At 41.0% G+C, this 26,769-nt stretch overlaps 1 long non-coding RNA gene across 1 annotated transcript in view; it reads right to left on the minus strand.

The window, feature by feature from the left end:
* LOC102075955 (von Willebrand factor A domain-containing protein 5A) overlaps positions 1–26,769 on the minus strand; it is a 39,819-nt gene that overhangs the window by 12,836 nt on the left and 214 nt on the right. Inside the window, exons 2-26 of the long non-coding RNA XR_003213695.1 lie at positions 25,394–26,048; positions 25,222–25,282; positions 25,047–25,120; positions 24,063–24,966; positions 23,905–23,948; positions 23,737–23,807; positions 23,497–23,626; positions 16,180–16,270; positions 15,969–16,016; positions 15,603–15,805; positions 15,291–15,513; positions 15,001–15,167; positions 14,803–14,917; positions 12,763–12,911; positions 12,594–12,682; positions 11,512–11,656; positions 10,153–10,232; positions 8,474–8,588; positions 6,998–7,156; positions 6,811–6,914; positions 5,848–6,068; positions 2,386–2,433; positions 1,674–1,706; positions 1,012–1,041; positions 229–249 (exon numbers count right to left, since the gene is read on the minus strand). This is a non-coding gene — a long non-coding RNA (von Willebrand factor A domain-containing protein 5A). The remainder of the gene's footprint in view (positions 1–228; positions 250–1,011; positions 1,042–1,673; positions 1,707–2,385; positions 2,434–5,847; positions 6,069–6,810; positions 6,915–6,997; positions 7,157–8,473; positions 8,589–10,152; positions 10,233–11,511; positions 11,657–12,593; positions 12,683–12,762; positions 12,912–14,802; positions 14,918–15,000; positions 15,168–15,290; positions 15,514–15,602; positions 15,806–15,968; positions 16,017–16,179; positions 16,271–23,496; positions 23,627–23,736; positions 23,808–23,904; positions 23,949–24,062; positions 24,967–25,046; positions 25,121–25,221; positions 25,283–25,393; positions 26,049–26,769) is intronic.

Consider the following 26,769-nt stretch of genomic DNA (forward strand, 5'->3'; position numbering starts at 1 on the left):
CGGTCGAATGCCTTCTCCAAGTCCACAAAACACATGTAGATTGGTTAGGCAAACTCCCATGCACACTCAAGTATCCTTGAGAGGATAATGAGCACTGGTCCAGTGTTCTACAACCAGGACGAAAACCGCATTGTTCCATTGTTAAAACAGAAATGTGTTGGTTTGCATCTGTGTTTTTGAAAATGCATGAAGATAAAGATGTTGTTCTGCCATTTAATTTTTACTTACTTTTATGCAGACGATCACCAACTGTGAAGTAAAAACAAAAAAGAAAGAAAGAAAAGGGAGTCAAGATATTTCATAAGAATTTGTTAAAGAGGACAATTAATGGACTGACTTTTATTTATTTATTTGGATGAAATACAAATACTGCAAATAGTATTTAAAATGTCCGATATCTTCCTCCATTCAGTCTGGTTGTTCCGTTTTCATGTCCTAACTCTTCAGTCATTACACAACTTGTTACTCTCACCTCCCTGACTCGTCTGCCAGTAGTTTCCTCACCACTCCTCGCCTGCATCCTGTTCTCTGATTGGTTGCTGAAGTATTTCTACTAGTTGCTCACCATCCTCGATTTGCACAATTGCCTGTTTCCATTGTTTTCTAGTCTTAAGCTTTTTCCTGTTAGTTCTTTTCCTATTACTTGTCCATCCTGTCTGCCACATGTTTGATTTAGCATTTAAGACGAGATGATTTGAAAACAAAATATAAATGAAGCTACTGGATTCTGATTTTACTGCAGTACCTTACAGCTCATTATAAGTAGTCTTTCACGTCTATGTGGTGTTCAATAATATTCGGAATATATCAAAATGTTGTAAAAGTTCAACCTTCTTCAGTCACCACTTTAAGATACTCTCTGTTAATATGTTAATAATGGCAAACAAAAAAATACAGACGAAGCATTTTACTTTCAACATTTCAAATGTTCAAAGAGAAATGTGTCGGTTTGTTTACATTTATTTTTAAACATATGTGCTGTTCTGTCATCCAGCTTTTACTTATACTTACCCCACCGACTAAACTTCTGCAAGATACCAACTGTGAAGTCAAGAGTTAAAAAAAATAAATTAGGCTTAAAACATTTAAGAAGAATTTGCTAAAATAACAACAAAAGTACAGATTTTTAATATTACTGTGGTGATATATAAATACAAAACAAATATTACAAACAGTATTTTAGGTTTATTTTAGCAGTCTAGTTTTTACATCCTGCGAGGACCTGTAACTCATTCAGAATTTACATTCCCAAATACATTAAGAGGGCAAGTGGAGATAATGTCCCCAACTAATAAAAGCAAAATAGTTTACATAAAATGTAAAACACAATTTCATTTATTTGGACTTTTGACGTATCATAATCTTATTTGTGTTATTTTATAGCTCTGAAGTCCTGAATGTTGTAAATGTAGGAAATAGTAAACACAGGCAAATCCTTCTATGAGTAAGTGTAATCAAACTTTTGACACATAATGCAAATTCTTTCTTCTACTCTCACTTATTGTTGCACACTCGTAGTATACAATAAATAATCTAAAATACTGGATTCTGATATTATGTGGTGCCTCAGTTTTATATATAAAACAAGTTAAAACAGAAATATGTTGGTTTCTGTGCCTTTATTTGCAAGGCTGTGTATGTGTGTGTTGATTTGTCATTCAAATTTTACTTACTCATAGGCAATGGAGCACTCTTCATCATTTTGCCTACAATGAAGTCAAGCCAAAAAAAAAGAAAAAGTCAGATTTTTCTGGTATTTGAAGTATAACAGCACTAAGTTGATGTTATTTTGGTGATATAACACAAAGGCAAATACTACAATTGGGTTTTAGAGCTTCCTCTTTTCAGTCTGGCTGTTCTGTTTTCATCTCCTAACTCTTGTGTCATTTCAAGACTTTTCCCTTTCACAGTTCTCTCATCTCTATTTGGTCACTGCAGTATTTATACGACTTGCTCATTACACTTTTTTGGGGTCAGATTTGTCAGATTACCAAGTTTTATTGTTCAACAGTATTTCGTTTTTTTCCCCGAGTTTATCTTGATTCCTTGAATCATGTGTTTAGTGGTATATATCATGTTTTGTTTAACTGCCATCCCTTTTAAGGAGTCATACTTTCGGATCCACTGAGCTGACTCTAGTATATTCTGCTCTTCACTATATCAAAAAATTGGTATTCAAAATAAAACAAAAACCTGCTGACTGTAATAATATAACACAGTACACTCTTGTGCTTTTCTACTCTTAACATTTTCATTGTGCTGATTTCACTCACACTCAGGTAGATGTTTAAATCTGTTAAATCTCAGGGACACAAGCACACCTCCATGCACACACACAGTTCCCATCACCTTTCATTCAGGTTTTTACTTACATGCTTTACTTACATGCTTTATATGTAGCAGCATCGCATTCTGGACTTAAATGATATGAAACTGTAAGATGAAAAAAGGACATATGAGTTCAGGACAGGTTACTATTCATAGACATGCATAGATGTATCTTGTGCTTCCATTAATCTTATTTACTTTCTAATGCTAGTGACATGTGCTTTGGGCTCCCTGAACTACCTCTGATATTGTCCTCATCATTTTAATATTTCTTTTATTTATGATCAGCAATCTTTATCTTCAGAGTTGTGGGTGACACTTTTAGTGTTTGCTTAAAAAAAAAAACCTCACAGGGTGTTGGAAGATTTCTCTGCACAAGAGGTCCAAGAGGAGCTTTTCTTTCAGCTTATTGAAGCTTTCATTTGCTGCATCGGTCCATTCTAGTTTGTTTGAAGCAGCTCTCGAGTGGATCAACTACTGTTCCGCTGTTCGGCAAAAATTTGCTGAATCATGAAGTTAAGCCTAGGAAGGAACAAAGTGCAGCCATGTCCTTTGGTGCAGGAGCTTCAGAGATGGCAGTCAGGTGGACTGGGTGAGGACACAAGCCCTTCTTTGAAATGACCTCCGAGGTGCGTCTGCCCGAATGAACTTTTACTGGAACAGATGGGGCAACTGTGGCTCAGGGGGTTGGGAAGTGCATCTGTAACGGGAAGGTCGCCGGTTCAATCCCCGGCCTTTCTGTCCTGGTCGTTGTGTCCTTGGGCAAGACACTTATCCTACCGCCTACTGGTGTTGGCCAGAGGGGCCGATGGCGCGATATGTCAGCCTGCCCCAGGGCAGCTGTGGTTACAACTGTAGCTTGCCTCCACCAGTGTGTGAATGAATAATGGCGTTGTAAAGCGCTATATAAATCCAATCCATTATTATCTGCGGACCAACAGCCTTCAGAGGCCTGAGAACAGCCTGTAGGCATTCATTGTGTTCTTCTTTAATGCGTCCATTATTACGCTTTTATTAGGTTCACGCAGATCCATGCAAAGTCTCAAGTCACCCTTATGTTTTCTTGCCACCACTAGAGGACTCAGCCATTCGGATGCATCCACTGGTCCAATGATGCCTGCGTGTAGTAAACCTTTCAGTTTGGCTGACACCTCTTCGCGTATGCTGAGTGGTAGATGCCTCAGTTTTTGGCGCACATATTTTACTGCATTGTTAACCTGAACTTTGTGAATGAACCCTTTAACACATCCAAGATGGCAGAAGCAGAATCATTGTTGTTCCCCATGCATGTTTGTTAATTTGCTCTTTTGCCAGGTCCTCTTTTTGGAATGTAATTTTCCATCTATAATGTTAATGTTGAGCGCTTTAATCAGGTCAAGCCCCAACAAAGGTGAACCATCTTTAACTATGTAGAATAATCCTGGCATGTTTTTGTCATCATTTGTCAGCACTCTCTTCTTCAATCTACCAAACATGAAGTCAAGACAAAGACATGAAGTCAAAGACTAAGAATTCGTCAACTACATTTACAGTACTGACTTTTTTTTATGACTATTTTTTTAAAATACAACTACAGTAGCATTTTAAATATTCATATGTTCAGTCTAGTTGTTCTGTTTTGATGAACCAACTCTTCAGGTATTTCAGAACTTGTTACTCTTACCTCCATGACATGTTTCCCAGTAAACCTGCGCCTCCTCTTCACCCACTATCAGCTCTTATTAATCACTGTAGTATTTCAATGTTTCAATTACTGTTTTTCCTCTGTGTATTTGTATTTTGATTCCTTCGAATGTGTTTAATGGCAAATGTTGTGTTTTGCTTTAACAGATCCTCTGAACTGACCCTAATATTCTGCTCTGAGAGTTATGTATTCCTTTTGTTCATGTACAGCTGGCTTTATCTTCAGAGCAGTGTATATCACTTTTTGCTTTTGAAAAGAAATGATTACAAGCACTGTCTAATTGTGTGAATTATTATTAACATTCATGTTTATTGTATTTTTTAAACCTCTGAACTGTTGACTTTTATAACACTAAAACAGTGCTTTTGCATCTTATGGAATGTATCATTGTGCTGATGTCACTGACACTCAGCTATGGTCAATGATCAATGGTCAAAAGTGCCATTCACAGAGAGTTGGGGAATGTCTGCAATCACAGCATTGTAAGATGGCGAAAGATGTACCCTTAGGCCCCCTCCTCGATTCAGAGATGGTCTTTCCCTTTTCACGTAAATGGCCTCCTTGACTCCCCGCTATAACCAGCGTTCCTCCCTGTCCAGGATGTGTACCTGTAGGTGTGAATGGACTGTGGAGTCCTGGCCTGCTGAGTTAGCTCTTCTGTGTTGTACAGTCCACTAAGCCAAATGTTGATGTATAAATCACAGCAACCCTCCTGGCACTTAACCATGTACAGTGTATTACTCTGTGCAAGGGGACCCAATATTTGGGGTGGACCACTTTTTGGTGTAACTTGGTTTGGGGTTTAACGCTGTGTTTAGACAAAACCTCAAAAAAAGGTCTCAGCTCCAGACACATAAGGAACCACTAAAGGTTATATCCTACGCAGCGGTTGTCCTTCTCTCCTGGATCACCTGGAGCAACCTTTAGGTGCCTTCCCAGCTTTTACAAATGACCAGCTGGGATAACCACATTTACTCAGGGTGTTCTTTATGTGATGTTCTTCTGCTTCCCTGACCGCTGTATCTGTGGGGATGGTGTCCGCCGTGTGTTGTAGCATCCTGATGACACCCAGTTTATCCTCCAGTGGATGATGAGAGGCAAAGCTTAAATACTGATCCATGTGTTGGTTTATGGTACACATCCATTTTTAAAAGTCCCCCATTACTGATGATGTGGCAGAGGTGTGGAAAGTTGGTGGACGGGGTGCCGAACTGCAAAAACCATGTGTGCAACTTCAATAAACACTCCTGAAAGTGGTCCCAGTAACAGTGTGTTGGGTCCCAGTCTTTAAAGATGGAAATCTCAGTCTAAGGCTTGCCGCCCTGAGATTTGATTTTCAGCCAGGTGTCATCCGCATAGCTGAACAAATGGCTGAGAGGTGTTCTAGTACAGTGGCCCCTAGACACAAAGCACGTACAAACTGAAAAGCATGTACAAACTCAGAAGCACGTACAAACTCCAAAACACAAAAGAAGTGCTCCAGGACGCTAGGGGCAGTGTTGAGCTTGATTTTCAAAATAAACGGCAAGTTTGTTGCAAACACATGGAGTTGGATACCGGCAGAAAACACCTGCAAGGATAAAACAACCACACTCATATATATTCAAATAATTAAAAAAAAAATATTCATTTACCTGTTACTGCCACACACCAAATACGGTCATAGCATCATACTAGTATTCCTTTCGTTGATGCTCAGCTATTTTTAGCTTCAGATGTTGGTGACAGTTTTAGTTTTGCTTTTTAAAAAAATAAACTGGACGGGGTTTCTCATTGTTATTCTGATTCAGTAAAAGGACTAGCTGTTAGAATCCCTGACAATGAAAAAAACTCACAGGCTGTTGGAATATTTCTCTGGACAAGAGGTCCTTGGATCGCCTCTCCGTTGTCTTTGTTGACAGCAATGAAGGCAGTGAAAGAACTGCTCACTCCTGATTGGACACTGAGCTGCACCACCTTCTCCTTCATTCCTCCATGTTGCTCTTCTCTGTTTTCTCTCTCCTCCATCTCCAGGGAACGAATCAGAGTCCGAGCACCCAACCTGTGGACTGTTAGTCTGCAGATAAGAAGGAAAACACACAGAATTCTAATGCTTGTCATTGTGAATACCATATTATTATAGTGTATTAGTTTACCAGTAATTTTAATTTGCTTTTAACACCAATGTGTCCTCTTCAGGGTCACACAGTGATGAACATGTAAAAAGGCAGCTGATGCAGTCAAAGCAGTCCCCTAGTTGCAGTTTAGAGTCCAGACTGGAACAACTCAGTTTATCTTTCTTTTTGGCTGATTAATAAGTGGGAACCAAGTGAATCGTACAGCGATCTGATAAAAAAAAAAAACGATTAGCTTCTCTGATAGTGCCGTATGTTTACATTTGTTCTCATCTTGTCGGATACTGGAAGTTATTAATTGACTCAGTCAAAGGACATTTACTAAAATCTCCCCAAAAAACAGTGGTTCCATTGGAGCATATGCTAGAACATCTATAACCATAAAGATATCTTGAAAAAGTTCAGAGTAAATATTTCAAGCCTTTTTTGCTTTAGCTCATGAAAATCAGAAAACCAGTAGTTTGTGACACCCTGAACTCTCACCTCCAGCGACGCACCAACTACAGGAGGAGAGAGGTTAATCAGCAGATTACAAACAGCTGTGCTGTTCTTCACAGGTGGCACTGCACCTGAAACCATTCTGCTCCACCTCTCCATCCTACCAACCACACACTGTGCTGCAATTAGTTTCAATTCATGGTCATGACCCACAGAGCACTGTGCTCTACATTAAACATGTTTTACCCAGTGTCCTCTGCAGGTCTGAGACTGAAGTGCAGCTGGTTCTCAGAGGGATGACCTGCCAGGCTGTACTTCAGCATCACACAGCCCTCTGCTGCCTCTGAGCTCTGACACAGAATTACAGTGTTAGAAGTCCCGTTAATTACTGTCATCAAATACCTAAACAACAACATGAGGCTGCTGCTCCTACCTGTCCAGTGAGCTGGGCATAAATCAGTGACCTCTGACCCTGGAAAAGTGCTGTGATTGGTGGAGAGAGGACAGTGACAGACACTTCCTTTGGTAAATCCCATGTGACTGAGATGTCGACCACAGCCGGCTGCAGAGCAAATCGCAGCGACTGCATCACCTGACAACAACAAGAATTAGAAAAAAATTATACATTTCTGTTTTTTTGAAATTATGTAAAATTAGTAAAACAAAACAAAAAAAAAGACTTGCGACTCGGATATTCTAAAAGAAGACATTTAGAAATTATGTTGTGGACTTGGAGAAGGCATTCGACCGTGTCCCTCGGGGTGTCCTGTGGGAGGTGTTGCGGGAGTATGGGGTGTCTGGCCCACTGCTACAGGCCATTCGATCCCTATACAACCGTTGTAAGAGTTTGGTTCGCATTGCCGGCAATAAGTCGGACTCGTTTCCGGTGGGTGATGGGCTCCGCCAGGGCTGCCCTTTATCACCGATTCTGTTCATAATTTTTATGGACAGGATTTCTAGGTGCAGCCAAGTGGCGGAGGGCTTTCGCTTCGGTGGCCTCAGAATCTCATCTCTGCTTTTTGCGGATGATGTGGTTCTGATGGCTTCATCGGGTGGGGGCCTCCAGCTCGCACTGGAACGGTTCGCAGCCGAGTGTGAAGCAGCGGGAATGAGGATCAGCACCTCCAAATCTGAGGCCATGATTCTCAGCCGGAAAAGGGTGGAGTGCCCACTCCGGGTCGGGGATGAGTTCCTGCCCCAAGTGGAGGAGTTTAAGTATCTCGGGGTCTTGTTCGCGAGTGATGGGAGAAGGGAGCCGGAGATCGACAGACGGATTGGTGCTGCGGCTGCAGTGATGCGGACGCTGCACCGGTCCGTCGTGGTGAAGAGGGAGCTGAGTGTAAAAGCGAAGCTCTCAATTTACCGGTCGATCTACGTCCCGACCCTCACCTATGGCCACGAGCTGTGGGTAGTGACCGAAAGAACAAGATCGCGGATACAAGCGGCAGAAATGAGCTTCCTCCGAAGGGTGGCTGGCCTCTCCCTTAGAGATAGGGTGAGAAGTTCGGCCATCCGGGAGGGGTTCAGAGTAGAGCCGCTGCTCCTCCACATCGAAAGGAGCCAGTTGAGGTGGTTCGGGCATCTGACAAGGATGCCCCCTGGGCGCCTCCTGGGTGAGGTGTTCCGGGCATGTCCCACCGGGAGGAGGCCCCGGGGCAGACCCAGGACGCGCTGGAGAGATTATATCTCTCGGCTGGCCTGGGAACGCCTTGGTGTTCCCCCGGATGAGCTGGAGGAGGTGGCTGGGGAGAGGGAGGTCTGGGCTTCTCTGCTTAGGCTGCTGCCCCCGCGACCCGACCTCGGATAAAGCGGATGAGGATGGATGGATGGATGGATGAAATTATGTCTTCTGTCCAAATAATAACATCATGTTGCCTTTTATGATAATTGTTATGACTTATTGTCTTACTTTTGGTTGCATCCTGTCAGTCCCTGTGATGAACTGAGCGTGACCTCCTCCTTCCTTGGCCATCCCATTGATGAGAGCAGAGCTGGCCCCTTCCCCAATCCCAAAAGAGAAACACCTGCAATACAACAGCTGTTTTTAAAACACACAGGTTTGGTATGCAGCACATGTCATCATCAATGTTCCCTCTAATTTTTCACGTGTCTGAGCGAACACACAAACTCCATGAGCGATCCCTTGGACCACTGTGAGCGACATCAGACGTGTGCACTGTGGTCGCGCCGATATCTAATCCATCCAAGTTACATGGTTTATTAAAATAATCAAATTACAGCATTTACATTTATGTTAGACTACTTTTAATTAACTGCTTTAGCCCACTTACAATGAAAATGTAAAAAATCCTGTTCATGACCTGTGTAGTATGTTAACACTATTGGAAGTAAAAATAACTTGAACTCCAATTTTGAAAACACAACTTTCTTTATTTTTAAAAAAAGCTCTGACTTGTATTATGAGCCTGTGGTCTGGGAGAGAGTATATAATGACCAATGCTGGGCAATTAATTATATAGTTACTTCTTCAAAAAAGTAACTCAGTTTGGCAAACAACAAAGATTTTTGCAGCTATTTTTTTTAAATGCAGCCAAGGCATTTTTAAATAAACATTTCAAACTATTTACAGAACAATCAGCTGTTCTACATCAAATCTGATGCCACACAAATTATTTGTGCCACTCCAAAAAATAATTTCTGTCCACTATGAGATAAAGGAGAACAACAGCCTGATACCTGCAGGCCTGACAACAGGAGATGTATCACTCCTGTAACACCTGTAACATTCAGCAGTCGCCTCATTGTTCTGACACACAACAAAACTACACTACACACTAACTACACAAGATTTGCGCTAAACGTCGCAAATCTCTCACATATCAAAGCACCGCCGTCACTCCTAAAACTTCCCCCCGTTTCTTAACAACTAGATGCCACGTTGCCATATCATTTTTTGACTGGTCGACATGGTACTTTTTTGGACGAATAGGAAAGGGAGAGGGGGGTGGAGTTTGTTTTTGCTCACAGGCGGAGAGCGCTTTCGAGCCTTTTTTCTTATAAAACGCGGTTTTTACCGTTTCTTCCCGCAGTAAATATAAACAACGACAGTATTCAGGAAGAAAACGAAACATTGCATATATTTTTTTTATCATAACTCTGGTTTTACGTGGCCTATCAACACAATTTAAAAACTGGTATAAAGTCCACACATTTTCTGTCAATTGTTCCGTCTGTCCTGCTCACATCTCCAATGGTTGTACACGTTGTCATTAACGTGGCTTCACTCCACATCAGCCACGCCGCTTTGCCAGCTAAAAAACCGGTGTCGGCACATAAGGACGCTGTCATAGCCTGTCAACGACGTTGATTAGCTGCGTATATACGAATGTGAATCGCATTATTGGCTGGACTTTGGGATAAGGTGGGATATATATGGGAGCAGCCAGTCACTCACTGACTAACACTGCAAAACAGAATTGTTAAAGTATTAATTTTAATTTCAATTCAGGTTAATTTTTTTTGTGCGCATCACAGATTTTCTGTGCGCAGAGACCGTGCCAGCAGTGCGCAATTGCGCACGTGCGCAGCTTAGAGGGAACATTGGTCATCATCATTTTGCTGTTTCACCTGTGGGAGCCTGAGTTCTTCTTCACCAGATCGATCACTTCTTTGGTGTTCCACACCTCTCCATCAGTAAAGACAAACAGCTAGAGGGCAGAGTTTACATGCAAGGTCAAATTACACAAGCTAAAAGTAACACATATACACCAATCAGACATGACATTATGACCACCTGCCTAATATTGTGCTGGTCCCTCTTTTTTCTACCAAAATAGCCCTGACCCATCAAGGCATTGAGTCCACTAGATCCCTGAAGGTGACGTGATATCTGGCACCAGATCTTTTAAATGCTGTGAGTTGGGAATGGGATCTGACTTGTTTGTCCGGTAAAAGCCACAGATGCTCAACTGGATTGACATCTGTTGAATTTGGAGACCATATTTGAATCATATTTGTTTTCTGGTAGAACAAGAACACCCCACAAGGTCTGCAGATATCGTGATGAATAGATCAGTTCAATTCAATTCAATAAAACTTTATTGACCCTGAAGGTTGACCCCGAAGGAAATTGGGTTAAGGCTGCCGACCTTCGCCAGCGCCATCTTACCCTTCTGACCATACATACATTACACAAACATCACATGGGGTAGACAGGTCAGAGAGGTATAACAATGGAAAATGCACAACATGAGGAAAGATAAGGAGAAAAAAGAACTCCCCCCAGACTGAGCTCCAATAGGGAGATCAGTTTGAGAACAGAAAAAAACACCTCTGCACATAGCACATGAAAAAAACTCTTAATACACCAAAGAAACACATGACAAGCAACAGGGATGGGTAAAAGGTGAGAGACAGCCAATGTAGACAGTGCATCCGGGCCTGCAGCATAAGCGCTGGTCTCCTTGATCCACCGTCAGCATCGGAAGGGAATAAACGTCGAAGGCGTTTGGAAGGGGAGGGGGGATGAGTGTACATCTGCATGTGTATATATGTCTGTGTGTGTGTGTGTGTGTCCAGAGTTCAGCTGAGACAGTGTCCTCAGTAAACAGTCTTCCAGCCAACCCAGGTGGCCTTGCATAGAATGGGAAGAACAGTCTAAACAGTCCGTTATCAGGGAGTTTTTGTTCAGCTCCAGCCTTGAGACCGCAGCTGGAGCCGAAGGGATAGCCGCATGAAGTGATGGTGGTTTTTACTTTAGTGCGAACAACTCATGAGAATTTCAAAGCTGTTCTAACAGTCCGGCACTGGTCTCTCAATCTCCCGTTGGAGAGCCGTGAGCTTCTCCATGATGTTATCAAATTTACACTCCGTGATGTTGATAGTCAGTGTTCTTTAATTTACCTGTCAGTTTATTTATATAACCTCTGTGTGTGTGTGTGTGTGTGTGTGTGTGTGTGTGTGTGTGTGTGTGTGTGTGTGTGTTACCTGTCTAGGCTGATTTTGAATGCAGGGCTGGCTGTAAATATGTTTGAGGGGCTCCAGGATCTCTGTTCCTCCAAGATCAGCCTTCATCTCCTCAACTTTCTTCAGAGCCTCCTCCATGGTCTTCTGGCTGTACTCCACACTCTTACTGCCATGAGATACACATAAGTGTCACGGTACTGGCTCTCTGACCCAGTGTTTGTGTTTCAGTTCTTGGTTTAATATTCTTTGATTGTTATTCCTGGTTTTGGTTATCTTTCGTTTGTGCTTAGTGATCTTAGTTCTTCCTCCCTTTGTATGTTTCTTGTGTTTAGTCTCTGCCCCCATGTTTTCTCTGTGCCTGTCCTAGTCCCCAGTCGCATGTCTAATCACCCTTGTCTCCTTGTTCCCTCTGTTACCGAGTCAGTCATCTCTGTGTGAAGCCCGTGTCTCTGAGTCTGTGTCTTTGCGTATGTGTCATGTTTCCTGTTTTACTTTGATAGTCTGTGTCCTATGTCAGTGTATCCTGCTTTGCTTCCTGTGTCTCTTTATGTCGGATTAGCCCCAGCTGTGCTTCCCTCCTGTTTTCCATTCCTTCGTTACTCCCTGGTGTATTTAAGCCCTGTGTTTTTCTCTGTTACTTGTCATGTCCTCTGCATTAGTTGTGTTCCTCCCTTGTCATGTTTTGTCAGGTTAAGTTATGTCATGCACTCCCAGTTTAGGTCATTCTTCCTAGTTTGAGTTTTTGTTTTGTGTTTCTCAGTTTGCTTTTGCCAGCGAATAAAAGCTGCTGCCTGTAAGTTAAATGCTCCATCTTAGAGTCCTGTGTTTGGGTCCAACCACTACCTGCCACACAGCAAGCCTTGACAATAAGTGATTGATGGCTGTTTAGCACTGCCAAATTCTACACTGTAATTCAATGAGTTTCACTCATGCACTTTCAAAACTGCCTTTTAGAACCATAACATAACAGCAGCTCACCTAAATGAGCTGTAAGTATTCTAGAAATGCATTATCTGGTGTAACTAGGGCAGATATCTTATTACACACTTACACACAAGTGACATCATTGACTGAAGCACAGTTTTATGGACTGAGTCACTCACGAGAAGATGTGTTCATAACTAGACCCAAAACTGTAAATGTTGAAATAGCATCCCATTGGTAAGCTCTTCAACAGGAGCAGCAGAGTATCCTTCAGGGAAGAGGGAGAAGATGATGAGGCCACCGTGTCAGAGGAAAGGTTTTATAACTCTAACACCACATCATAAATACCCTGGCACTGCTGATCCGAGTATTACTCATGCTTCCAGATCGATCCAATAGAAATACAAACTCTCCACATGAAGCCATTGAAGACATCACAGACTGGGGGAACTCAGGGTACAGACTCACCATCACCACTGGATCACCCATCAGAGAGCCTGAAACACACGAAAAGGACAGAAAAATGTCAAGTTTAAATTTTTTATATATTCCAACATGTTTATAATTGTGGTTTATATTCACTTATCATGGTAATAAATGTCATGGTAATCCTGGGCTTTTATTGACTCTCTGAATTGTTTTTTTGAGTGTGAAATAACAGTACAGTCATCTTTAGTGACTTAAAAAAACTGTTTTTTTAATGTTTGATTTTCTCTCATTCACACAGAGTCAAAATGATGCAAACAGGCTCAGATATGACCAGTTTAAGCATGATGTTACCACCACCATGCTTGACAGCTGGTACAATGTTCTCAAGTTTGAAAGCCTCTCCTTTACTTCTCCAATACCTCTTATCATTATGGCCCAATAGCTCAATCCTTCTCTCATCTGACCGTAACTCTCTGGAAGGTATTTGCTTTGTCCACGTGGCCAGCTGCAAATTTCGGTCAAGTGTAAGGGGCTTCTTCTTTGGTCAGCACCCTCTCAGTCCACAGCGATGAAAAAGTCGCTTCACTGTGGACACGGACGCCCAGTGTGGACACTGACGCCCAGTACAGTAACACTGGTGTTCCAGCAGTTTAAAGTTCATGTCACGTTTGAGAATTACTGATACTTGGGTTGTTCCTGAAGATCCTAACCAATTTCTTAAAATTGAGAGTTTGGGTCTTCTTTACAAACTTATTAAAGTGATGACTCATCCAAAAAACCCCAAAAACAAACGTTTACATACATACATGCTCACATGCAGTTGTTTGAGCTTGATAATCTTTGTAGCTGTTTAGCTTATGTAAATCTAAAATTCTCCTCCTTAGATTTTCACTGACTTTCTTTGATTTTTCCCATTGTTATGAGTATTGGTCAGTCCAATGAGTGCTGTCACAACAAATAACTTGCATGATGACAAAGAGTAACAACCAGTTGTAATCAATCATGATCACAAATGGGAAGGTAACAGGCCTTGGCTTTGTCAAGTTAAAAGACATCGCAGAACTTTAAGCACCACTCAGTAAAAGATTTAAGTGATTGTATGCACTTAAGCTGTATATACAGTGGTAAGAAAGAGTGTTTTTCCCCTTCCTGAATTCATAGTTGTCTCATGTCTCAGTTAAGTTCAGAGTTCAAGATTCAACAATAGAAAAAGAAACTGGTCAAAAATGGCATTCACAGGAAAGTTCAAGGAGAAAACCACTGCTGACAAAAAACAACACAAAGGCTCACTGTGGTAAATGGAACCATGAATTCTACTAAAACATCCTGAAGGAGAACGTCTGGACATCTGTTCATGATCCAAAACACAACAGCAAGTCCACCTCTGAATGGCTTAAGAAAAACAAAATGAAGACTCTGGAGTGGCCTAGTCAAAGTCGTGACATAAATCTGATTGCGGTGCTGTGACATGACCTGAAAAAGTCAGTCAATCACTTTATCACACAGGATGATGTAGGTTTGGATTTTTTCATATAAAACACGTTCATTTAGAAACTGAATTTTGTGTTTACTTGTGTTATCTTTGTCTAATATTTAAATTAGTTTGATGAGCTGAAAGTGTGACAAACATCTAAAAACAACTGTGAAATCAGGAAGAGGGCAAACACTTTTTTAGACCACTGTAAACTTTGAACCATGTATGGATTAGAGAAAATCCAAAATATATTCAAACTTATGCAAGCTTAACAATTCTTATTTTTCAAATTCATTAAAGATCTATGCTGGACAATAAATCCACTCTGGAAAAAAAACAGTTCAAAGATCATTAAAAGTCCAAGATTACCATGACAGTCATGCCCACAACCAGTGTTTCTGATCAGAACTATAACTCTTGAGCTGAAGAATATGGATAATGATATTTTTTACTAAAAAGCTAATAACAACACTAATGTTACTCACCCGGCTCAGCAGAGGCCTGTCCTGCCTCCACCACAGCAGTGGGCTGGTGGGCGTCTTTGTAATAAATCAGCAGTTCAACATCTCTGTCAAACTTGTGTCCTGCAGCCAGCTTGACCTGCACACCACAAACACATTCATATTTATTCCTCAGTAATAAGTAACAACCACACACAGCAGACACATCAGCACTCTACCTACCGTGGCCTGGGTTTGATCATTGTTGAGGTACTGCAGAGGCTCCAGGGAACAGTTGGACTCTACTTTAGAGATTGGACGAGGAGAGGAGACTCGGGCAGAAAAAGACAGACTGTAGGGCACCAGAGAGGCTGGAACAGAAGTCACCTGGAAACCTGCACCTTCACTACCTGGAGTTAACATGAGAGAAAGCTGCAAATCACTGTGGGACTCACTGCGACTCATGCTTGTTACAAGCATGATTGTTTTGTGATAAACAAACTAAATTAATAAGTGTTGGATGATTTTCCTACCCTGAGGTTGGTATCGAGGGTTGAGCACAGCAGGCAGACAGAACCTCAGACCATCATCAGCCTGCACAGCCAGCTCAATGACGTACTCCAACCTGATGGAGGCGCTCTCTCCTGGAGGCAGACTGCCCACACGCAGAGAGAATATATCTGGACTCTCATCACTCTCCTCCAATAGGGAGGCCTGCTGACCGGAGCTCAGAGCATCATCATACTCCTCACGAGCCTGAAGCACAGGTGACACATGTCAGTGACATTCACTGTGTTTATTTTGAAGCTCACTTATAATCAGGTTATATTTACTGTCCAGCTCACCTTCTGTTTCTCCTTCACCTCAGCTACAATCTGTGTCTGTCCAATCTGAGCACTGAAATGACAGACAGCAGCATCTCCAGGCAGAGGGAAGACAAAAACAGCCTCTAATGGTTTGTCCTCCTTGTTTTCGTAGTTCAGAGTGGAGACCACTGTAGCCACATGGTCCCTCACCTCCAGCTCCACCTCAATGCTCTTCAGAGGAACTGACAGACAAACAGAATTGTGATACAAACACAGCCCATATATTCTAGTCAGAAATTTCACATTGTAGCCACATCAAACTGTTTTAAGAAATAAGTATACATGAAGATTTTAATAATGAAGTGAGGCTCTAGTGAATACAGTCTCTTAATTTTCTATCAGTACCTGGTTCCTTCTGGAGTGTTAGCAGACCACAACAGTTCATCATCACACCTGTGAAACAAAAACATTTAAGGAAATGGTGATGCAAACACTTTTATAGCTGCTGTACAATCTTCCCCATGAAACTCATCAGATAATGTAATCACATCAATGAATGTGGTTATCTTTACTATTCATATAATAATATTATTACTATTATTACTACTATCCTCACAGGAAGAATATCCTAGGTTTGAATCCACCATCTGGCCACGGCCCTTGTGATTGAGTTTGCATTCTCTCGTGTCTGCGTGGGTTGTCAACAGCTTCCTTCCACAAGGAGACAACCAGTTAGTGGGGTTAGGTTAGTCAGTGTCAATGATTATCTGCAGCCCTGCGACAAACCTGCGAGGTGTCATAACCGGAATTGAATAAGCGGAAGAGAAGAGATGGACGGATCGATGGATTAGTATCATTAGTAGTACTAGATTGGACATAGTGATGGTGGTGATGATGATGATGATCACTATTATTCTTATGGATACGGCTGACAGTGCGACCAGTGCCACGCCCCTCCAACCATGACTTTCACTTTCCTGTGGTCTGCGGCACGGAGTTTAAAAACAGCACAAATGTCTCATCACCACATGGATCTATTTCATTTTATAACAGAAACACAGCTCGTAGAGAACTTCACTGTGACAGCACCCAGATTGTTGTCATACATGTTAAAGTTGTCATGTCAGTGAGCTGTTGAGCTGCTTAAACAAACGCACACTGGGAACTTACCTCTAAGAACAGACTGTAAGAACTGTGTCGCTTCACTGGAGTCCTGTCTTGTAAATACGTGGAGAATATTCTGCAAACACGAAGCGCTTCCGCCCACAGTGACTTTCCCGAAACAGGATGACTTGCGGGTGTGCTCGATTCTTTAATAAGAGAGCACCGGGTGGGTGGAGCTTTATGCTGCGGTTTGAGATCGGTCCAAACTTTGTGTTTTCTTTTACAAATTAGGATGTCATTTTTTTTTTTTTTTTAAATATATCTGAAACGCTGGAAACTCTCGCACTTGTAAAATTATACTGTATTTGTATTTTGCTGTTCTCAAAAAAACGCTGCATCTACAATGGAACAAGCAACAGAGTTTTCATTCAAGTCACATCCAATCTAATCACAGTCATTTCCTTTTGGTGATGAGTGTATTATGCTGGGTAGATGTATTATGTATTATGTTGAAGCTGAAGCTTTGGACTGTATCGCTTTCATCTGACACTAAAACTATCCCCATCAATATATATTTTTCCTTCATAGTGCACCCGTCTTGGATCTGATAGAACAGGCAATATCAAGATATGAGGCTGTTTTTTCTTTCTTCTTTCTATTTTATGGTATGGTATAATTTTGTAGGTGGCATAGGTTCCTGTGGGTTAACTTTTCAGAAATATCTGTCCATACGAGGTATGAGTGCTTCAGATTATTGACTCGTGCAGAAAAATGATCAAATTGAGCTATTCTTGGAAAGTGGATGGTTTATTGTTTGTTCAAGAGCGAGTCAACACAGCACTATTCCCTAAATGTCTCCTCTTAAAGACAAAAATGCAGTGAACCAAGTCTTGCTGTTTGAAAGCGTTAGAAAGCAGCTGAGACAGTAAATATAGTTCCATTTTTAGATTGTGTTTTACTTATTCTTTAGAAACTGAAGGATCGTGTGCTGTTGTGGGATCTCCATCTAGTGGCAGAGAAAAAGAATGGACACACACACACACACACACACACACACACACAGTAGCTGTCCAATCTTTACTGTGTATTACGAGTATTCAGATAATTCTGAAAACACTTTTACAGCATTAAAGCCAAATTGGGTTCAAATTTAAAACAACAGTTTATAATCCAAAAGTAATTCTGATTTTATAAAAAATTATAAAAGGCAGCACTTAGTCAAAGGCAGTATGGTGCAAGTAGAAATGCTTCTGTTCACCAGTCCACTTTAAGAAAACACTCAGAGTCCCAGAGCTTCTTTCTTCACACTGCAACCCAACAGGACATTTCCAGCTTCCACACACTCTGACACACACGGTGCTAAAAATCACAAAACACACAATGATTATAAGAATGAATATAGGGGAAAAGTTGATTTTAGCATGTTATCTGTTACTATCATAACAGTAGTTTCTACCATTCCGAGCATGGAGCCATGAGGCAGCCTTCACAGCCAGAAGCTCCCACTCGCTCTTTGCATCCATCCTTAAACCATGAAGCCAGATCAGAGTCAGAGTGGTGGCCCAAACTTCACTGTTGGGCTAATTCACCAAAGCAAAGACAATCAAATGAAACAGAACACTTGAAAATCTTCTTCTAAATTTCTACAATTGTGATAATATAAATGTAAAATAAGACAGTGATATACCTTTTCAGACTTTGAGTTTTCCACGGTCCTTAAAGTTTATAAACTGGGGGATTAATGTTTTGCACAGTTTTTAAAACAAATGATTCAACTTTGTATCTGATTTTTAAATTAAGTTCCTTTATTTTTCCTCTGTTCATTGACAATATTGAAGTATTTGTTGGACATTTCTTTATTTTATTTGTTCTGTTTTTGGAATTTTCAGTTATTTTCACATAGAGAACTTTTTAACTAGATATTGTTTCATTTATAGGATTTTAAATGTAGTTCATGTTTTTTTAATACTTTGTTGTTGCATTTCAAATAGTTGTCTCTGTTGTATTTTTACTGTCTTGGTTGTGTGTTTTGTGTTTTTTTCCCCTTCCTTCTTGGTGATAAACGTATAAAAATGAAGCGACGTCAGGCAACTTGTAATCTTTACTTGTGCTTCACAATAAAAATATTTGAAGAAAGGACAGATAAAACAAATAAAAAGGGATAGAACCGCCCTCCCACATCCTTCCCTTATCCAAGGGTGTTATCACAATGGTATAACCTAGTGTGGCCGGATGGGCTACTCGCCCTTATGTCCTTCTCTCTCTCTCTCACTTGCTCTATCGCCCTCGTTCTCTCCTCCCTCTTCGTCGTTACGTAACTGGATAAACTGGGAACCCACCTGTACGTTGATTGCAGGGATTGCACCGGTCACTATAAGAGTATAAGTCTGCGCTCTGTGTGCGCACGCGTGTTTTTTCTGTTTTATTAAAGATCGAAAAGACTGATTTTGATTTTCCTCCCCATATGCAGCGACCTTGGGCTCAGTGTCCTTTTTTTAAATTCTTTTAATGTGCTGTGTCTTGTGCTTTTATTTTCAGTGAACAGAGGACGTGCCAGTGGCCCTAGGACTTCAGGTGGTGGGTCGTTTTCACACTTTTTTGTTCAGCACTGGGTGCAGGCTGTAGTGATATTTCCGTGTGATTTTCTTTTGGGTCCACGGCTGCTGGTAAGTCCTAGTTCAATGATTGTTTTATTGTAATTTAGGACACTGTCAACAACAACGCTACATTCAATTTTCTTACTGCTTTATTCTTTATTTTACTTCTATAATTACAAATAAAATTGTATTAATATTTGAGCCAACCTGCCTCGGTGTGCATCCTTGAACTTGTGCGACCATCTCAAAACCATTTGAGATGTTGCTCAGGAAGAAGTAGGCAAGGAGTTAGCGCGCAGATACTTAGAAGAACTGACGGCTGTTGGAAGTAGTGTTAAAGCAGGTTTCTTGAGTGTTATTCAGAGTGAGGTCAAAGAAGCTCAACATTACTCTGAGACTCCTGACACACAGCCCAGGATGGTGACATATCTCTCCATGCCACTGTAGCTAGTGATCATGATGAACCTACTGATTGTACACAGACCCACAGTGCGTTTGTTAGTGCTGTGGTGAACCCTGTTAATATCGATCAGTCTTCTTAACCAACCTCAGATTCAGAAGCTTGTTGTTGAGCATGTTATCAGAAATGAGACAACAACCTCGTGGTCTACACAAACCAGACTGCGCACCTTCTCTGGCCGCACTCCTAGGCCCACTAGAGAGGTAGACTATGAAACATGGCGCCCACAAGTGGATCTTCTCCTCTGATTCCTCCTTTAATGATGCACTAAAGGTTAGGAACATTACTGAAACTTTGCTCAGTGCAGCAGCAAATAACGTTAAGTGTTTTGATGTGAGCTCACCTGTCAGAGCTTATTTTAGGCAGCGTGATTCTGATTTTAGTGTTGTAGAGAACGGAGAAGAGTTATTTGCAGCCTTTCTCAGCTCCAATCAGAATAGTGGAGAAAAGTCCTCAGCATATTTGAACACACTCCATAGCCTCCTCACTCGAGCTATTTCTAGAGGGGCAGTCTCTGTTGAAACCTTGAGCAAACACCTGCTCAGACAGTTCAATAGAGGCTGCTGGGATGAGTCTCCTCATAGCTCTCCAGCTAGAGAACAAAAAAAACAGTCCATCAGCATTTTCAGAAGTCCTCATCGTGTTAAGAACTGAGGAAGGTGCTAGATCTGCAAAGCTAGGCTAAAATATCTTGGTTCTACAAAAGCAGCTGTACATGCCCACTCCATTTTTGATGTACCCTCCTATGACGATGAGCCTGTTCCAATACAGACTACAAAACAGAGCGAGGCATCTAAGCTTGAAAGGAGAGTGGATGAGCTTGCAAAGCAAGTAGACAAACTGAGCCAAAGGTCCAAGAATCCTCCTACTGACAGTGAGCTTAGTGCAGCGTTAAAACAGAGACAAGAATTTCTTCTTGTCTTTGTTAAACATTTCTGTTAAACTTCAACTAAGAGAGTTGTCTAAGCTACTAAAACTGTCCTAAAGAGAATAACAGTGATGTCAAAGATTACTTAATGGCAAGAAATAGCAGTGCCAGGAGACCTATTAAGGTTCCCTGTATGCCAAAAGTGTGATTCCCCTTTAGATGTGGTGAAGAAGCCTATTGCTGCTCGATGTCCGAATGAACCTAACCAGACACTAGTCGGTCAGAAAAAAGCTGAGTTAAAGGCAAAGCAAGAAAAGTTCCAAGCCCAACAGGTTACTGAGCCTTTTACTTTGAACTTGTAGCAGCTCCTATTGTGGGAGACGCAGGAGCTGAGACCAGCATCAGCATATATTTGACCAAAGCATTAGTGTTCAGAGCAAAATACAGACCCAGACAATGGTTGGGTTTGAGTCATTCACAGTTTAGACTAAAATCTAAACACTCTCCTTTACAAATAACTGTTAAAAAAAACCAAACACCTCCAAGCAAGTAGTTGAGCATGTAATTTATGGAGTGCCAAGAATGCTAAAATAAATAAACAATCATTAAATAATAAGAATAATGAGTGCATCATTAAATTCATTAAATTTCATGAGTTAAATTGGAAATAAAAGTATTAAATATATAATTAAAATGTTAATTCATTTAAAACCAACTCATTTATTTTTAGAAGCAATTATTATTTTTTCCATGGTTACTGTGATGCACTGCATAATGAATTTATTTCATCTGTCAACCTCACCCATCAGAGTTAGAGGGCGGGGCTAACAATGAAACGGTTAAAACGCTGCTTTAGTCCAGAGTCGATTCCTTTAGATGGCATCTCTCAGTACCAAGTAAAGAGATCGTACATGCATACTTGCTAGTTCTTATTTGACACGTTCTCTCACGAGTCCAGACTCCTGAAGATGAGAGGACACAGCTGACAGGGAGACGGCAGCATCATCTGCCCTTCACTGTGTACTTAAACAACTACCACAGACCTTCCACGGCACAAGAAAGACTGAGTGGACTGACACTAATTAGTATTAACAACAAAGCTGGCCATCAGATTTCTTGCAGTGATGTAATAAATCATTTTCCCTCTAAAAATGCTGGAAAACAAAAATGTTAAGAAGAGGATGGAGTATTGAGGAAAAACAAAAATGTTTGGATTCCAATCATTCGTTTTCAAATGTAGTTCTTCCTATTTTTACCAAAGCGTTTACACATTTTTACACTTTTTTACACTTTTTTACACACTTTTACATTTTTACAGTTTTCAGAACAAATTATTCTACTTAATTATTCGACTGATTTACAAATCATGTTCCCTTATTGCACCTATACAATACTGAAGCATTTCTCTGATATTTTTTGTATTTTATTTAGCAGTTAGAACTTAAAACATATGAACTAGGTACTGTTTTATTTAAGGGATGTTTTCTTTGTTGCTGCACATTGCTCTTACAGTTTATTTATAACTAGAAATAATAAAGCAGTTGACGTGTTTCAGCCTGTGACTTTTAGTATCTGTTGGTACTTCATCACTTTGAATAAGTGTAAGTCAACACCAGGCCACACTTTCAGCACTTTCAGTCTTTCCATTAAACAAATGAACAACAATCCATTATTTTCACCAATAAACAATAAAATATGCTTCTTGACTTTTTAATAAAGACATTAAACAACAGCCAGCATCCCAGTTATTTCAAACTGTAGAAAATCTCCATCCCCATGTGGAAAAGTTTCACCTCTGCTAACTGCATGCTAAAAGAAGTAAAGATATTTTCAGACTTAAAATCTGAATTATTTTCCAAACTCATCTCAGGTAGTTTTTTAATTTTAATTGTACTTTATGTTCTTGTAGGACTCAAGAAAGCGTACTTTGAACTAGGATCCAATCATGTGATTTGTCATCCACAGTTCTCATCATGAATGACTTCTCCTGTGACACAGAGTGCTTCAACACTTTCATCACTTCTGACAACAAGTGATTTCTCTGTGTAAAACCAGGCAGTTATGATCTGTCCATAGACGGGGATGCAGGTGCCCACCTACGACCTGGTTTATTAATACTAAGCTAAAGAGGAAAGGAACTCACTGTAGTTCTCACAGCTCAGGACAGGCAGATACCTGATGTTGAGTGACTGAATGGAACTAAAACAAGAATTCATAATTATGTTTGTCTGCCATGAACAGGTGATGATAAAACTCTGCATATGCAGTCAGGAGACTGATGACCTGTGAAATGAGCTGTTGGAAATGTGCATATATGTGTAAACATTGATCAGCATTTAACATCCAGGATGGAGCAAAACTTCTGACCTGCATGTACGAGAACCTTTAATCACATCATCTTTGTAGTGAAATACCTGATGACTCATTAAACCTTTCCAAATATTCACTTTGCTGGATCTGAAAATCACGTGTTCATTTCATTAGACACTAGCAATACTATTAAACTGGACCTTATCATTATCATATAGCATTAAATGTGAAACTGAGTCATATCATAACAATCTATATATGTAATATGTGTTTGTCTGAATCTTCCAGCACAAACAGAAAGAGGGGCTGTTGTCTGAGTATCAATGCAAATACACACCAGAAATCGTTCAGTAAAGACAAATTTAATAAATGAAAGCTGGTGAGAGGGCCTTTGATGTTTCTCTTTGGATCATCCTTCCATCCATTTCTTCAGCTTATCCAATTCAAGATTGGAGCCATCCCAGCTGTTATGGGGCCAGAGGTGGGGGTACAACCTGGACAGGTGGCAAGTCTAACACAGTGAAACAGACAACCATTCACACTCACATTCAACCTAACTGCATCTCTCTGGACTGTGGGATGAAGCTGGAGTACCTGGAGGGAACCACAAAGGCCCGAGGACTGTCTTGCTCTGAGGTCACTGCCGTTCACGCTGCTCTGAACACTCTCAGTTGTCTTTGGATCATCCTGTTGTTTGTCTCCCAGTGTCGTTACTGCTCCTCTCCTTTCAAAGACAAACACCAAATAACACCAAATGAGAGTGAATCACTTCAGAACAACGGGAACACTCCTGGTTATTGTGAGCAAACGTCATAACAAGATGAATATATTTACCATTTTAATGAGGGAAAATCTTCTGTGTGGTGTTTCTTCTCAGCTTGGCTCTTTTTCCTGACATTTAGAAACAAGAGGCAGAAAAGAAAGAATGAAAGTTAAAACCTCGACGAGTTTCAAATATTTGGGATATTTTAGAAACAACCTTAAACACTATTTACTACTTACCACTTTGTTCATTCTTGCTGACGTTCACTCTTCTCATCTTCTCTCTAAAGGACAAATGACAGTAAAGAGGGAATCATTTTAATAACTTTATCAACCAGGTAAGCAGAATTATAGATCTTTATCAATATTATGATTAAAAACAGAGTGAATCTTTTTACGGAAAAGGGTTCAATCCGTCCTGTCTTAGGTCTTAATGTCACCTTGTCTCCTCTCTGTTTTCCCTGAAAAACAAAAGACAAATGGGAAGAAAAAAATTAATAAATGATTTCAGCAACTAGAGGAAGTGTTCACTGAGGAGGAGCTGTCATAATTATAGAAAATCAAATATACTTATCTTTTTTTTAATGAGAGTTTACAGAGCACACTGGCTTCGCTCCTCCCTCCGCTCCTCTCTGAAAGTTAACTGGATAAAGGATAATAACAATTAATAACATCATCAAAACAGACAAACCTGAAAGAACTGCTGATCAGAGTTGTGACAGAGTCACAGATTAGATGGATGTATACTTATCTTTCACAATGAGAGCGTTTGCATAGACGTCTCTTCAGGTCCTTTTCCTGTTTTCTCTCTGCAGAGGAAAGTGATGAGACTGATGAGGAAATACCAAATACAAAGACTGACAGAGGGAACTGAAAAAGTCAAACCAAAACCTATACTGGTGGAAAACTATAGGAAACAGAGCTACTGAGGCAAGGAAACACGAGGGGATGGAGACTAACACTCTGACAAGGGACAAAGGGAGACTGACACAATATTTACACACAGGAGGCTGATTATGGGAACTAAGGACACATAGAAACACAGCTGAACCGAATAAGAAATGAAAAACAAGTCGAAACAAACTCTAATGACAGTTCAACAAGTTTCTAAACAGAACAAGTAACTTTCAGGATGTTTCAACAATGTGTAAAATGAGTTCTTATCTTTTTTTTGTGAGAGTGCCTTCAATGTTTCTCTTTGGATCATCCATCCATCCATCCATCCCTTCTGCTTAACCAATTCAAGGTTGGAGCCATGTTATGGGGCCAGAGGCGGGGGTACAACCTGGACAGGTGGCCAGTCTAACACAGAGAAACAGACAATTCACACTCACATTCAACCTAACTGCATCTCTCTGGACTGTGGGATGAAGCTGGAGTACCTGGAGGGAAGGCCCGAGGACTGTCTTGCTCTCAGGTGACGGCCGTTCACGCTGCTCTGAAGACCCTCAGTTGTCTTTGGATCAAATAACACCAAATGAGAGTGAATCACTTCAGAAACACAGGAACACTCCTGGTTATTGTGAGCAAAAGTCATAACAAGATGAATATATTTACCATTGTACTGAGGGAAAAGCTTCTGTGTGGTGTTTCTTCGCAGCGTGACTCTTTTTCCTGACTTTTAGAAACAAGAGGCAGAAAAGAAAGAATAAAAGTTAAAACCTCGACGATTTTCAAATATTTTAGGACATTATTTTAGAAACAACCTTAAGCACTATTTACTACTTACCACTTTGTTCAGGCTTGCTGACGTTCGACATGCTTCACTGTATATTATATTCTCAAGCGCTTCCTTGCTGGAGTCGGGCTCCGGATGCTGCTCTCTTCCTCCGGAGCCTTCCTCTTAGCACGCTTTGCCGACGTATTTAGAAAACGGCAGAGCACCGATGTGAGAACTCTGCCGTCTGCGCTGTAGTCTGTTATTCTCCAGCGGTTCGTCATCTCAGTGTCCTCTGTTCGGTAAACAGTGGAGATGACTCTGGTGACGGGGAGGCCGTCGACAGTCAGGGTGCGGACGCAGTTCCTCCGATCTGCCTTCAGCACAGCAAGATCCGCTTTCTCTGGAAGAACTGGAGTCAGGAAGCGTGGATGAGAGCTGGAGCCCGCAGGCGGCAGCATCATGCCAGCTGGGGAGTCCGTAGGAGGAGAAGGAGTGGTGTTCTCTCTCTGGCTCTGCCTCACATGGACAAATGGTGTCGTCACCTGGTCCCGGTGGAACAATCCTTTAAACAATATGTGAGGAAAGTCTTTGGACCCCGTCACCAGGTTATGGTAAAGAGTGAGGACCAGGGGGGACATGGAGTCCAGATGGCTGCTGCTCAGTTGACGGTTCCTCAAGTTAATGACGACCATCTGAGGTGCAGTGATTGGACTCACCAGCTCAGCTACGAGAAAGCAAAGCGTGCGTCTACGTTAATCATGTGATCGCACAAATTAAAGCCTGAATTTAAATTGTCGAGACATGGCTTTACATCATCATAAGCTATTCCACACACAAACAGTAAGAAGCTCCCAGCAGAACTCATTGTTTATGAAAGCCTTCACATTTTTCACGTGGTAAAAGTTTTCATGTGGTGTAAGGCTGCATGGACTTTCACTGAGGTTTTTTAAGGTGTAATATTTTCATATTAGTTGAGCATCAATTTCTTGAGAATAAAGCAGCTACATTTAGGTAAGAAACCTCACACCTCCTTATTGCAGGCACACACTGTTTTAATCTCAAACTCAGCCAGCGACTCTGTGAACTTTTAAAACTCCATTCTCCAGCTTTACACATTCACAATCTATGAAACTTTCATGTATAACTCAGCGCCAGCAGCCCAAACATGTCAACTCAAACCCGCTACATGCAAAAATGGGACCGCGCACTGACGTCAGCGTCCTCCAATGCCTTACGTCATTTCCATGGCGCGTGCATTCAACTGTTTTTTTTTCAGCAATTAAAAAAAAACATGGTGCCATCTTTATAGTGTACTGGCACTTAAAATTGATGTTACTCAAGTGTGAAACATCTCATCCTAAATGTTAACACTCATGAAGTCCTACTTCAAACAATAAAAGACAAAAATCTAAGTTGTATTTGTTTGCTAGCACTCTGACATATTA

This window comes from Oreochromis niloticus, linkage group LG14 (assembly GCF_001858045.2).
Source record: "Oreochromis niloticus isolate F11D_XX linkage group LG14, O_niloticus_UMD_NMBU, whole genome shotgun sequence".
Taxonomy (NCBI): Eukaryota; Metazoa; Chordata; class Actinopteri; order Cichliformes; family Cichlidae; genus Oreochromis; species Oreochromis niloticus.